This window comes from Pleurodeles waltl, chromosome 11 (genome assembly GCF_031143425.1).
Source record: "Pleurodeles waltl isolate 20211129_DDA chromosome 11, aPleWal1.hap1.20221129, whole genome shotgun sequence".
Taxonomy (NCBI): Eukaryota; Metazoa; Chordata; class Amphibia; order Caudata; family Salamandridae; genus Pleurodeles; species Pleurodeles waltl.
Window position 1 is genome coordinate 592,346,986 of NC_090450.1, and position 15,111 is coordinate 592,362,096.

Here is a 15,111-nt window from a genome sequence, read left to right on the forward strand (position 1 = left end):
TGCTTGAGACGATTCTCCAAGAGCTTGAGTTGAGCTTGCCTCCTGTTGTTGAAGTGTCAGGGCCATCAAAGACTTCCTCTGCCAGCACCTGGACTGTCTGGTGAGACTCCTGCCCTTCCAAGTGGTGCCCCATCCAGTCCCTGGGCCCTTGAAAGGGAAAGCTGGTGGAAAAGGACTGAAATCCACGCAAAGACCGCTGAGCGGAGAAATTTATGACACACCATCCGCATTGCAGCTGATAAACGACACGCCGCCGGCCTAGTCGCTGAAATCGACGCTCCACGTGAATCGCGGCTGGAAAACCGATGCATCGCAGCTGGAGAAACGATGAGCAACACCTGCTAGCGGCTGCTGATAACTACACAAACCCCACACAGCGCGGTTTCCTGACACCGTGTGACCGGATTTCAACAAAACATCGCTGGGCCTGAAAAATTTACGCAAAGCCTGCCCGGACCTGAGGTTTCCACCTGTAAATTGATGCATTGCTCTCTTACGAGGGAGAAAAACGGCACATCGCTGACTCTACCGAAGAAGGAAACAATGCACAGCCTCACTTGTGAGTAAAGAATCAATGCATCGCTGACTTTTCCGATGCATGTTCGCTCAGGCAGCGTTATTTTTGATGCAATCCAGGTACTTTGTGTAACAACAGCAGTCTTACTGTTTTCTAAGGAATAAGACTCATGGAGGCATATTTATAAGCCCCTAGTGCCACATTGCACCACATTAACGTCATTTATTTTGATGTTAATGTGGCCCAACAAGGCCAAAATCTCTGCGCTGTATTTACAGAGTCGCACAATGCATGCATTGCACCACTCTGTAACCCTTTATGCTACATTATGCCTGCGCCAGGCATAATGTATGCAAAGCGGGCGTTCCCCTGTTAGGAAGCCGGTAAAATGATGCAGGGAAATCTATGAGATTTCCTTACGCCATTTATTATGGCACTTTAAACGCCTGGGCTTCCATTCTTTAGAATGGGCCCCATGTACTCTGTAGGAGTAGGGCCAATATTTTGGAGCTACTCCTGCAGAGCAAATCAATAGTGTCCTAAAAATGACACTATTGCCCCCTACCCAGGCGTGCTGTATTTTATATACAGCGCATTCATGAAGGTGGTAGGGGGGTGCTAAGGGGCACAGATAAAGTGGAGCTGCACTTGTCGCAGCACCACTTTCCATAAATCTGCCCATTATTCTTTTTAAAATTCATATCTTAACTGGTGTATGTTGGATTTTTGTCGTTTTAGTCTTGCTTGATTTAGATAAATATTACCTATGTCCATTTTGTAGTGTTTTCACTGTATACTGTGTGTTGGTACAAATACTTTACACATTGCTTCTGGGGTTAAGCCTTTCTGATCGTGCCAAGGTGCCAAGCTACCAAGGGGGTGAGCGGGGGTTAACCAGGTGTGTTTCTCCTTTACCCTGACTACAGTGAGGGTCCCTCCTTGGACTGAGTACAAACTGACTGCCAACTAGAGATCCCATTTCTAACAAGAAGTCTTCCGGTTCGCTTGCTAAAGGAGGCTTCTAATTCACAGAGGAGATGCATTATCCTACAACTGGTTCTGCACAGGAAACACTTTTATTAACACCTACAGCCCCAATGTAGATGACCCAGAATTAGTTTGGACTGTTTGGAATCACCGTTTAACCTTATACCCTGGCAGTACTATCTGGGGTGGAGACTTCAATCTAGTCCAACCCCAGGCATTAGGGCCCATATTTATACTTTTTGACACAAAACTGCACTAACGCAGTTTTGCGTCAAAAAACTTAGCGCCGGCTAACGCCATTCTGAAGCGCCATGCGGGCGCCGTATTTATTGAATGACGTTAGACGGCGTTAGCCGCCGGCGCCGTCAGGTGTGCGTTAAAAAAAACGACGTACCCCAGGCAGCGCCGGCGTAGGGAAAAATGGAGCTTGGGCGTCAAGAAATGGGGCAAGTCAGGTTGAGGCAATTTTTTCGCCTCAACCCGATTTGCGCCATTTTTTTTCACTCCCAACCCCCATAGAAATGACTCCTGTCTTAGCAAAGACAGGAGTCATGCCCCCTTGCCCAATGGCCATGCCCAGGGGACTTCTGTCCCCTGGGCATGGTCATTGGGCATAGTGGCATGTAGGGGGGCACAAATCAGGCCCCCCTATGCCACAAAACAAATTTTAAAAAAACACTTACCTGAACTTACCTTAATGTCCCTGGGATGGGTCCCTCCAGCCTTGGGTGTCCTCCTGGGGTGGGCAAGGGTGACAGGGGGTGTCCCTGGGGGCATGGGAGGGCACCTCCGGGCTCCTTCAGAGCCCACAGGTCCCTTAACGCCTGCCTTTTGCAGGCGCTCAAAAGCGGCCGTACGTCATTTTTTTTGACCCGCCCACTCCCGGGCGTGAATTTTGCCCGGGAGTATAAATCCGACACACATGCCTCGGAGTCGATTTTTTAGACGTGAATGCCTACCTTGCATCTCATTAACGCAAAGTAGGTGTCCACGCTAAAAAATGACGCTAACTCCATGGACTTTGGCGCTAGACGCGTCTAACGCCAAAGTATAAATATGGAGTTAGTTTTGCGTCGAAATTGCGTAAAAAAAAACTACGCAATTCCGGCGCAAACGGAGTATAAATATGCCCCTAGACTTTTCCCATCCTACCGCCCGTGCCCACTGAGCCACAGCGAGTGCGATCTTAAGCAAACCAACAATTTAATGGACTTTTGGAGAGTCCATCACTCTGCGCTCAGAGAAGGCACACATATCTTTACGGTTCACAAACCCTGGACTCAAATAGATCACTGGCTAGGTACCCCTGACATTTATGGCTGGATCATGCATGCTGAGCATTTGCCTTGAACCATATAAGATCATTCCCCGGTGCTCCTAACCCTCGGTATCCCCACCTCCAAACATATGGCCTTTGCATGGATCCTCTCGCCCCAAGTGCTATAGGACCCTGTGTTCCATTCAGAAATTCAATGAGACATAACTGATTTTTTGCAAATAATGAGGGTTTGGTAGATTTGGTGGGCACAGTCGGGGAGGCATTTAGGGGCATATTTATACTTTGCTTGTGCCGTTCTAGCGTCAATAATTTTGATGCTAAAACGGTGCTGAGCCAACTCCATATTTATATTTTGACGCTAGACCTGTCTAACGTCAAAATATAGGAGATAGCATCTTTCTGTGGGTGTGGCAAACTACCTTGCGCTAATTAAATGCAAGGAAGGCGTTCCTGTCCACAACATGACATTAACACCCTACCGCCTTATTTATACTCTTCTACAGAAATGACACGCATAGAGTAAGTGGACTCAAATATTGGCGCTAAGCCTGTTTAGTGGCAATATTTAATGCCTGGGCCAGACCAGGTGTTTGGGTACTTGTAGACCTATTTTCATGGCCAAACACCATGGAACGGGCCCACAGATGCCCATCCCAAGCCCCAGAAACACCCCGACCCACACCAAAGGGACACCAAAGGATGGGGGACCCGATCCTGGCTAAGTATTGGTAAGTATATATATATTTTGGGGATGTGCCACTGGGGGCCCCTTACATGAGGCCCCTGCCTAGCACTGTGTCTTATGGCCTTGAACTGGTCACCTGTGCTAGCCATTGGGGTGGTGCGCATGACTCCTGTCTTTATTAAGACAGGAGTCATATTTGGGTGCAGGTGCATCAGGAAACAATGCTAGGCTGGTTAGCGGCATTTTTATTGCTAACCAGCCTAGCATAATTTCTGTCCCACTAACACCTTTTTCCCAACTGCCACCCCCACGCTGAGCGTCTTTTTCTTAGATGCTGACCATTCCTTAGCACCTGCGTACACCATTCCATAGGTATGGAGCCCGGCTGCTGCTATGAAATGGCGCTAGCAGGCACTAAGGAATTTGACGCAAAACTGCGTTAGTGCAGTTTTGTGTCAAAAACCATAAATATGCCCCTTAAAGTGTATATCAGGAATGTGTGTGTTGAAGCAGTTCCTGATCCAGCAAGATCTTCGACGCCAGCTGGAAACACTCAAGCTCTGCCTTCGCCAGCTCAAATGCAACCTTGAGACTTACTATCAACCGGGATCTTGTGGCGGTGATCTAGAAAACCCTGGCAGAATATACTGCCCTGGGGAAGAAAAAAAAAGAGTGTGAACGCACATAAATATGATACTGCACAGGCATAAGGTGAAGGTGATAGGCCTGGCTAGGCAATTGCTCATGTACTGTGGCTGAGGAGTGGCTCTCCTATTGTGATTGAGCTAAACCGTGATTACAGTAAATGGCCTTCGACAGTGAGATCATGCAGGAATTTGCAGCGTACTACACGCAACTATATTCCTCTTGCCACTTGCATGCCCCAGAGGACTCTACAGCTTACCTCAGCCGCCTTACTCTGGCTTGGACTGGAGGGATCCCGTTGGGCATTTCAGTTTGTGCCTATAATTCTTGATGAGGTGACTACACCTATTGGTGGGCTACCCACATGCAAATCCGTGGGAGGTGATTGCCTTCCTTCCGGGTTTTATAAGGTTTTATCACTGCTTCTTGCTCCTCGCCTTCTGCAGGTATATGAAAAAGCCCAGCGTCCCGGTGTGTTGCCTCCTTCTCAGTGTGAAATCATCCTGATGACACACCTGAAAAGCCCATCTGAGTTTCCGGAGTCTTATTGCCCCCTCTCTCTTTTGAACATGGACGCAAAAATATTAGCAAAAGTGCTGGCTAGTAGACTGCTTCTTCTGCTCCCCTCCCTTCTCCACTAAAGCCTTGGATTCTATGGAATGGCCCTTTCTCTTTGCAGTCCTGAGAAGGATTGGAATTGTTTACCTTTATCTGCAGTTAATTAAGCTGCTTTATGCAGCCCCTTCATCAAAAATCCAGGTCAATGGCTTAATATCTGACCCTGTTCCCATCGGTAGGGGCACTGGGCAGGGTTGCTCCCTATCGCTTTTCTTATACGCTGTGGGGACTGAGCCTTTAACTGTGGCTGTTCGTCAGCTCAACAGATAGAGGCTTAGCATTCTCGCTTCGCAACATCATCATGTCTCTCTATGCAGATGGCATCACACTCTACTTGGTGTTTTTTTTCACGCACACCAGGCAGCGCCGGCGGCTAACGCCGGCTAACGTCATTGAATAAATACGGCGCCCGCATGGCGGTTCAGAATGGCGTTAGCCGGTGCTAATTTTTTTGACGCAAAACTGCGTTAGCGCAGTTTTGCTTCAAAAAGTATAAATATGGCCCTTAGTGTGTGGGCGCACTAGCCAAGGTGTCCCCACATCGTTCAGGGCAAATTCCCCGGACTTTGTGAGTGCGGAGACACCATTACACGCGTGCAATGTACATAGGTCACTACCTATGTACAGCGTCACAATGGTAACTCCGAACATGGGCATGTAACATGTCTAAGATCATGGAATGGTCACCCCAATGCCATTCTGGCATTGGGGGGACAATTCCATGATCCCCCGGGTCTCTAGCACAGAACCCGGGTACTGCTAAACTGCCTTTCCGGGGTCTCCACTGCAGCTGCTGCTGCTGCCAACCCCTCAGACAGGTTTCTGCCCTCCTGGGGTCCAGGCAGCCCTGGCCCAGGAAGGCAGAACAAAGGACTTCCTCTGAGAGAGTGTGTAACACCCTCTCCCTTTGGAAATAGGTGTGAAGACTGGGGAGGAGTAGCCTCCCCAGCCTCTGGAAATGCTTTGATGGACACAGATGGTGCCCATCTCTGCATAAGCCAGTCTACACCGGTTCAGGGATTCCCCCAGCCCTGCTCTTGCACGAAACTGGACAAAGGAAAGGGGAGTGACCTCTTCCCTGACCTGCACCTCCCAGTGGAGGTGCCCAGAGCTCCTCCAGTGTGTCCCAGACCTCTGCCATCTTGGAAACAGAGGTGTCTGTGGCACACTGGACTACTCTAAGTGGCCAGTGCCAGTGCCAGTGAAGTGACGTCAGAGGCTCCTTCTGATAGGCTGTTACCTCTCTTGGTAGCCAATCCTCCTTCCTAGGTAGCCAAACCTCCTTTTCTGGCTATTTAGGGTCTCTGCTTTGGGGATCTCACCAGATAACGAATACAAGAGCTCACCAGAGTTCCTCTGCATCTCCCTCTTCACCTTCTGCCAAAGGATCGACCGCTGACTGCTCAGGACGCCTGCAAAACCGCAACAAAGTAGCAAGACGACTACTTGCAACCTTGTATCGCTTCATCCTGTCGGCTTTCTCGACTGTTTCCAGGTGGTGCATGCTCTGGGGGTAGCCTGCCTCCTCTCTGCACCAGGAGCTCTGAAGAAATCTCCCGTGGGTCAACGGAATCTTCCCCCTGCAACCGCAGGCACCAAAAGACTGCATCACTGGTCCTCTGGGTCCCCTCTCAGCACGACAAGCGTGGTCCCTGGAACTCAGCAACTCTGTCCAAGTGACTCCCACAGTCCAGTGACTCTTCAGTCCAAGTTTGGTGGAGGTAAGTCCGTGCCTCCCCACGCTAGATTGTATTGCTGGGTACTGCGTGATTTGCAGCTGCTCCAGCTCCTGTGCACTCTTCCAGGGTTTCCTTAGTGCACAGCCAAGCCTGGGTCCCCGAAACTCTAACCTGCAGTGCACAACCTTCTGAGTTGTCCTCCGGCGTCGTGGGACTCCCTTTTGTGACTTAGTGTGAACTCTGGTTCACTCTTCTTCCAAGTGCCTGTTCAGGTACTTCTGCGGGTGCTGCCTGCTTCTGTGAGGGCTCCCTGACTTGCTGGGCGCCTCCTCTGTCTCCTCCTCCACTTGGCCACATCTTGGTCCCTCCTGGGCCACAGCAGCACCCAAAAACCTCTACCGTGACCCTTGCAGCTAGCAAGGCTTGTTTGTGGTCTTTCAGCGTGGGAACACCTCTGCAAGCTTCATCGCGACGTGGGACATCCATCCTTCAAAGGGGAAGTTCCTGGTCCTCTTCTTTCTTGCAGAACTCCAAGCTTCTTCCAACCGGTGGCAGCTTCCTTGCACCCTCAGCTGGCATTTCCTGGGCTCCTGCCCACTCTTGCGACTCTTGGACTTTGTCCTCTTGTCTTACAGGTACTCGGGTCTGGAAATCCACTGTTGTTGCATTGCTGGTGTTTGTTCTTCCTGCAGAATCCCCCTATCACGACTTCTGTGCTCTCTGGGGGTAGTAGGTGCACTTTACACCTACCTTTCAGAGTCTTGGGGGGGCTATTTTTCTAGCCCCCACTGTTTTCTTACAGTCCCAGCGACCCTCTACAAGCTCACATAGGTTTGGGGTCCATTCGTGGTTCGCATTCCACTTTTGGAGTATATGGTTTGTGTTGCCCCTATACCTATGTACTCCTATTGCAATGTACTGTAACTTTACACTGCTTGCATGACTTTTCTTACTATTACCTGCATAATTTTGGTTTGTGTACACATATCTTGTGTATATATCTTATCCTCCTACTGAGGGTACTCACTGAGATAATTTTGGCATATTGTCATAAAAATAAAGTACCTTTATTTTTAGTACTTCTGTGTATTGTGTTTTCTTATGATATTGTGCATATGACACCAGTGGTATAGTAGGAGCTTTACATGTCTCCTAGTTCAGCCTAAGCTGCTTTGCCATAGCTACCTTCTAACAGCCTAAGCTGCTAGAAACACCTCTTCTACACTAATAAGGTATAACTGGCCCTGGCACAAGGTGTAAGTACCTCTGGTACCCACTACAAGCCAGGCCAGCCTCCTACAGTACCCCTCAATACAAAACCTATGCTTGACATAATGGGGCATATTTATGGGGATTTGGCGAGGGCAGCGCAGCAAGTCATATTTTGTGCTGCCCTAAAGCAAAGTGAGGGCAAGAATTTATGCAATATGGTGCATTCCTGTCCATTCCCCCTGCACTGTTTCAGTAGCCTAGCACCAACGGAGGCCCCCTCGCATCATGGTGCAAGGGTGCCCCCGTCGCATGCAGGATTGTTTTTGTGAAGGAAGGAGTACCTTTCTGTACAAAAGAATCCCAAGAGAAGTTTTCCTCTTATGTAAAGAGTGAAAAACAAGGAGAAATAAAAATATTGGGAGGCATAAGGTTTTGTTGCTTTCCCAGGTTGACGTGATTTTGTAAATCTGGGGCAGCGTCAAAATCCATGGGTGTTGTGTGGGAAAACCCATCACAACGTCCATGGAACACCTCCCTCTCACCGAGTAAGGCAATGCAGTGATTTGTGCTGTCTTGCCTTACTCCATATCTATCAGGACATGCGAAACCACTCAAAGTGGCTTTGTGTTGCCTCATAGAAATGACTGTGTAGAATGCGCCGCCGGAGCATAAAAAAGGTAGGCTGGATGCATGGCACAGGCCTGGCTCAAAAAAGCTCCAGTGTAATGGGGAGAGAAGCAGTGCCATTACTTTGGCGATGTGGTGCTGTCCTGCTGTCCTGCTCTCTCCCTCTTAGGCAAAGCAGTAACATGTAGCTGCACTGCACACCATGATACATTTTAAATCTGCCTCAATATGTCTTACATACTATACCCTCTACAGAAATGTTTTTACTCAGTGCAGATTTAACACAAGTTTTATTCAATTTGACCAACGCTGTTGATTTAATTTATGATTTTATTGGTCAATTTAGGGCTAAAATATGTGATGCCATATCAGAACAAAGATTACATTACGCTTGTATCATTGTAAAGACTGACAGAACCAATTTGAATGAGTATTTGCACGTTAGAACAGTAAACCCATGCAGTAAAAATTAATTAAAAGTCGTTTAAACAATAGATACTTTTTGGGTTCCATGGGACCGTTCCACGATCCTCTACAATTAAAGTGGGAAGCGTTAGTCGCTTTCCCTCCTGGAGTCGTATGCAGCATGGCTACTTTAGCTCTTCACAACGGGGCACTCGACCTCTACCCCATTATGTAGGCCTCTCTCTCATAAGGGAACTACGCATTCCCTTGTTAACCAGCTCTCCAACAGGTATCGAAGTATCCAAGACAGTTAACCAGAATTCAAGAACTGGCAATGCAAGAGCAATAAATATAGGAATACAACTATCCAATGGCACTACATTATGTACGACATTGTAGGCACTGTAATCACTAGTGATTCCATGGTAGAAAACATATTGGGTGACATAGGAAAGGGGGGGGCAGAGAGCTAGTCCTAGCAAGATGAAATGTCAAATGGATTTGTCACCTTAGCACATCCGAGTACGGCCGTAATACTGACCACGAATTTCACTATTTTTTTATATGAGTTTATTTCAATTATTTAAATCACATTAGTCACACTGAACATTTTCCATATAAAGAAAATATTGGTTCACTGGAAATGTTGTATCTAGTGACATATACTAATTTTGGCTGGCATGCTATTTGAAATATGTTGATTTGTAATTTTTGAAAAGATGAAGCATTTTAGTGTCATCTTGCTTTTCAACTGTTCTGGACAAAAGAGTGATGGGATATACATAAGGTACATTTGTCAATTATATTCCACTCAGCAAGAATAAGCTAATTGCCACTATTCTGAGATACCACAAACACAGATAAGGGTATTGTTCTTCATTCAGTCGTAATCTATGGATCTAGAATGTTCTATGATTAAACATATCTCATATGTTCTGAAGCTATTTATAATTGCAGTATTACTCAGCTTTCAACAACAGGCGAATGATTTGGTTTATGTAGGACAATGTTTTGGAATTTGTATCATGTACAATATGTTCAGCTTTCTTGTTTCTATATGGTTTCATATTGTTCCTGCTACAGTACTTTGCTGAGTAATGGTTACATTTGGTTAAATGAGCTCCAGCTATCTCGTATGCACTATATGCATCTTCAAATGCAACATAAGCGTTTTTGATTCTTATTCTTCAAGATCTAGCCAGTTGTTTGCTACATTTGAGACACACCATCATAACATATATGGGATTGTTTGGGTCCACACCAACTTAATAAATGTGTTGGATGGAATATATTTCAATGAGCCATTTCCATTCACTGAACGTTTGTTAAGACTTGGGCATGTTTTGCTTCCATGAATGTCCTAGTGACTATTGCAGTGTAACCCCTTTTAGAGTAGTAACTCCCACTTTTACATTTTCGGGACTCCCCCTGTTGGTAATCATGAACTTCGAACGCTTGGATACTGCTCTCCAGTGCAAAGCGCCCAGCATATGCACTTCGACCTCTAAAACATGTTTAAAGTAGCCTCAAACCTGCTGGCACGCTTATATAATACTATAGTGTATTGTGGAAAAATACACCCCTTACATGGAAAGTTAAATGCCATTTCTGTAATGATGCTCATATTTTGCCATCCCTTACAGAGACAGTGAAAAGTTGGCTTCAAGCCTACCCTGTTTAGCCCGACAGCAGCAGTTGGAACCCTGTTGTACATAGCTACCAAAATTACCCTTTTGACAAGAAGTAAACCCTGCGTTTATAAATTAAAGTAACCTTTAAGTGCACCTTGCTGCCCACAGTGTAGGGTCCAGAATATTAAAAGTGGATCATGTGTGAATTAGGAATGGCATATTACCCCAGTAAGAAAGCCTGAAACTACATTGTAACTGGTTAGGCTGTAGGTGGTATACAGCGAAAGTCAAAGTATAGATTATAAACTTTAATCTACAACTTTTGACCCATTCCAGCTACAGACTTCAAAGAATCATTTTTATATTCAATAAAACCCAATCTAATTGCAAAGTCCAATTTCCAATAAATATATGGAAAACATAACGTTTAGTGAGTTACCTTTACCCTTCCTGAAGCTGCTAATTTGCATTAGCTCTCAAACAACTGTTCAAATCTATCTGGCCCTTATTTTGTGAGACAACTGATCCTCAGAGCAAAGCCCATGGCATGTGAGTGGGGAGATGTTTTCTTCTCCGGAGAGGGAGACCAGCTGGGGTAGCAGTAGGAACTTCGTAAAGTTCAAAGGGGCTTACCTTATCACAAGCAAATGTTAGGTGTCACTTGGAAAGGCCCCAGCTTTTGTCACACTAGTCAGGCTGGCACCAAACCCAGTGACAGGAAAGCTACCCCCAGAACCAGTTTTGAGTGACCAAAGAGGAGGGAACTGTTCATTACCCTGACCACGATTCAGGGTGGGCCATGAGGGAGATTGTAGGCAGTAGGGCAAAACAGGATCTGATGAAAAAGAGGGTAGTGTTGCCCCTGGGAACTTTTACCTCATTGGTGTGCTTGAGTCACCCCCACCTACCAGCTGGTGCCATGCATATATGTGGCACCCACAGTAGCATCTTCAATACACTTAGTGGACTTGTGGAAGATAAAAAAAGGAGGACTGGACCTCCTATCTGAGTGGTGCCCTGAAGGACTGGACCTGCTCCCTCTTGTATCCAGGACAAATAAGGTGTCTCCATGGCTCAGTGTGACTATAGGGGCACATTGAGATGCCAGATTCCTGAAAGTATTCAGCTGAACAGTGGAACCTGGACTGGACTTTGCTGTTGGCCTCTACTGGTCATCTTGAGAGTCTCCAAGTGACATCCTAGAGGTTCTGGGGGCCTTAGACGTGTACTCCTGTGGTTGTTTTGGCACTGGGCGAAAGTCTGTAAGCTTTAAAAAAAAAATCCTTCAAAGCTCCAGAGTAAAATGGGTACCTGCACAAAATAGTATCTGACCAGCAGTTCCCCAGTTTCAGATTACATTTCAGCTTTGTCCAGGTCAAGTATCCCAACACCTCTCAAAGAACGACTAAATCTTGTTCTGTGCTGGGACTTGAGAAACATTTTCAGTGAGAAATCACCAAAGTTCCAGTGAGATCAACATGCTTCGAGGATCCCACCTTCAATTTCACAGCAGCAACTCCAAGTTCAAGTCCCAGCACCCACTAAGAGTGGATTTTGTTGTTAAAAAAATGACCCTTTCTGTCTTGGGACTTTTGATTTCCAGACTTTCACTTGGACCATTCCATTTATTGTATCTGGCCAGGGCTCCATTGCGGTGTCTAAGTCTTGGCCTACCATTTCCAAAAACTATCATTGGTGCTTTGTGCTTTTTGGAGCTATTTTCACTCAAAACTTTAAAGTCATATCTCCAGTTTTCCTTAGTTGAATCTTATCTTCTTGGTCTTATTTTACTCATAGAATTTTACTCTATTTAAAAATGGGTTGTGGAATTTTATTGTGTTCTGTGTGACTTTTTCTACTGTGCATGCACTGCTTAAATACTTTACACTCTGAGTGGGTTTAAGCCTGGTAGCTTTATGTCATGTTACAGGGATTGAGCACAGTTTTTTTTTATTTGTGTGAAATTTAGCAAGTGGTGGCTATATCCTTTGAGGTGGACACCTGTCTACCTTAAATAGTAACAATCCACTTTCCTACAGTGATCATTAGAAACAACAATCACATATGTGTGGGAAAGTGAAGTGTTACTTTAATTCTGTTTGTATAACTTTATTATATTTACTGGAAAGAGTTGTGGGGAAATTCATTTAATTAAATAATGCCAAATCCTACCGTTTACACCTTGTGGGAATGTTACTACATCACAGTAATAATATTAAGCATGCAATGACCTACAATACTCTTTCAACTTGAGCTGCTCCGATATGGGACCTTTTGTACGTCTGACTTCGCTCCTCTTTGCTTTCCTGCTCTCATAGCAACAATCAGATATGGACAACACATGCACATTTGGAATAACGAGAGGTGGTTTCTAGTTTATTTTATGTGGCATGGACAGTTTGATCGGCGAGTAATGGGAGAAATCCACGTGATTCACAACACTGGATTTTTTCAAGCCACCTAGTGTTTCTGGTCATTTATGTACTTCACACGGTTAGGTGTCATGTGATCTTTTATTTTTAGTGGGTGACAAGGCGGTTAAATTCATCTTAATTTTCATGATTTGGCCAGATTTACTGGCGAGTAACGGGTTAATTACTTGACTAGCTCATGTTTTCCTTTGAATTTAGCGAACTTTGTGGGGAACAATATTATGTAAGCGCTGCTCAAGTCGGACAGGCAGTTTCAGACAATTGTTAACTTGCTATATTGGCAACTGTTGTTCAACAAACATGACATCTTCCCTTATTGTTTTTTGACTCCAGGCCAGTAATATGGGACCATTTTGTCATTACATCTCGATTTGCATGATTGCACGTTTACATTCATTTTAGGATGACAAATGGACGAAGCATTCATTCTGAGAGCTCAACGATTCACATGCGCTAGTATAAGCCATTTTAATACATTGTTAGTGCAGGGCAAGTAAAGTAAACTTGCTGGCACTTGACCTTCGTGTTTGATGAAAAATTACCATCTTGGCAGATGGAATACTCCGTCATAACGTCACGGATATCCCGTCCGCCTATTACGATCCCATTATATCCTATGGGGATCGTAATACGGCTGGTGGGATATCTGTCACGTTTGTAGAGTATTCCATTTGTCAAGATCGTAATCCGACCCATAGTATGTGAACACTGATGTCTTTCACTGTGTCTATCTACTGTGTGCATTGTATTTCCAATAATAATTTAAATTATTTACACACACACACACACACATATATATATATATATATATATATATATATATATTCACTTAAAAAAACAAAGGGTACAGGGACGCTATAGTTAGTCTCCCATTTTAAACATTAAAAACATAGAAATTCACCTGTTATAGTTATCGTGCCCTAAGGTAACTATAACTGGCACCCCTGCCATGCACAGTTTTGTCTTCAAAAATGTTATGGCAAACATGTCATTGATATTATCAATAATGTTATCAAAGATGTCATGAGTGCTGTAATTTGTGGGATAATTAGCAGTGCATGGCGAGGGTACAGAGGAGGTTGTCTGTAGGGTCTGGCCTGCGGCTAGTCCCTGCAGCCAACTCCTATAACAACCCAACCCCGCATGGTCCTCCCCACCACCTGCTCAGGCTATCGGCCACAGGGATCCCAACCCTGAACATTTAATTTTTTGGGGGGCCCTCCCCAGGCTGATTTCACTTCAGGGACACCAGCCTCTGGAGCCTGGTGTAAACCTTACATTTTTTGGGGGGTGCACCCCCCCCCCTCGGCTATCTCAGCCCCAGGCACAGCATCCGCCAAGGCCTGGCCTAATTTGGTCTTTTTGGGGGAGGGAGGCGATGCACCTCCCCTTCCCAGGGCCGATCTTGGCCCTGGGGACCCCAGCCTAATTATATTTTTGAGGCGGGGGGAAACCTCTGCTCGCAGCAAGGGGGAGCAGTTTGATGCCCTCCAGAACACAATTTGAGAAATGCCCCGGGGAGGTGGCAGTCCCCGGGGATGAGGAGGCTGGTGGGCACATGGCCCCCCGCACAGATTTAGAAAAATGCCCTAGGGAGGGGGTAATGGTCCCTAGTGCTGTGTGGCCCTCCCGTATACAAGTTGAGAAATGCCGCTGCGAGGTGGCGGTCCCAGCAGGGGCCTTAAATAAACAAACGCTTGAGCTCGTGCTTGTTTTTTCTTTTTTCGCCTCAAATTTTGTGGCAAAAAAAATAAAACAAAATGCTTTTTAGCACTGGGGGGGAGGGGTCATTCCTTTGGGACCCCACCACTAGAGGTAAGGGGTCAGGGTGTCCATACGCTGCCCCCTTTTCCTTTTTTCACATTTTTTAGTGGGACTTGACTGAAGCCAAGTCCCAAGATGGCTGCCAATACTTCCAGGTTCAAAGTGTTGGCAGCCAATCAGAGCTGCGCATTTCCCTACACTAGCTCTTCATTATTGGCGAAGTCACCCCTAAGGTAACTATAACTCGAGCCCTTGCCATGCACAGTTGTCTCATCAATATGTTTATTGCAAATGTTGCATTGAGAGCACGAAATATGGCTTGGAATATGTCATCAATGATATAATATGTAGAGTAATTAGCTGTGCATGGCGAAGGCACAGGTTTTAGTTACTTGAAAGAACTAACAGCTGAATTTCCATGTTTTTAAATGAGTAAATTCAGAACCTAACTATAAAGTCCTTGCAACCTTTGTTTTTTTCAGGGAATTTCAAAGTTTTTTTTTTAACGTATAGTATTTTAAATTGTTATACGTGAATCCGACCACCGCCGTGCACAGCAGCGGTTGGCCACAGGGCCTGGCCCTGGGGCCAACCCCCTATAAGCACCCAACCTTGCACTGTGCATTGCCT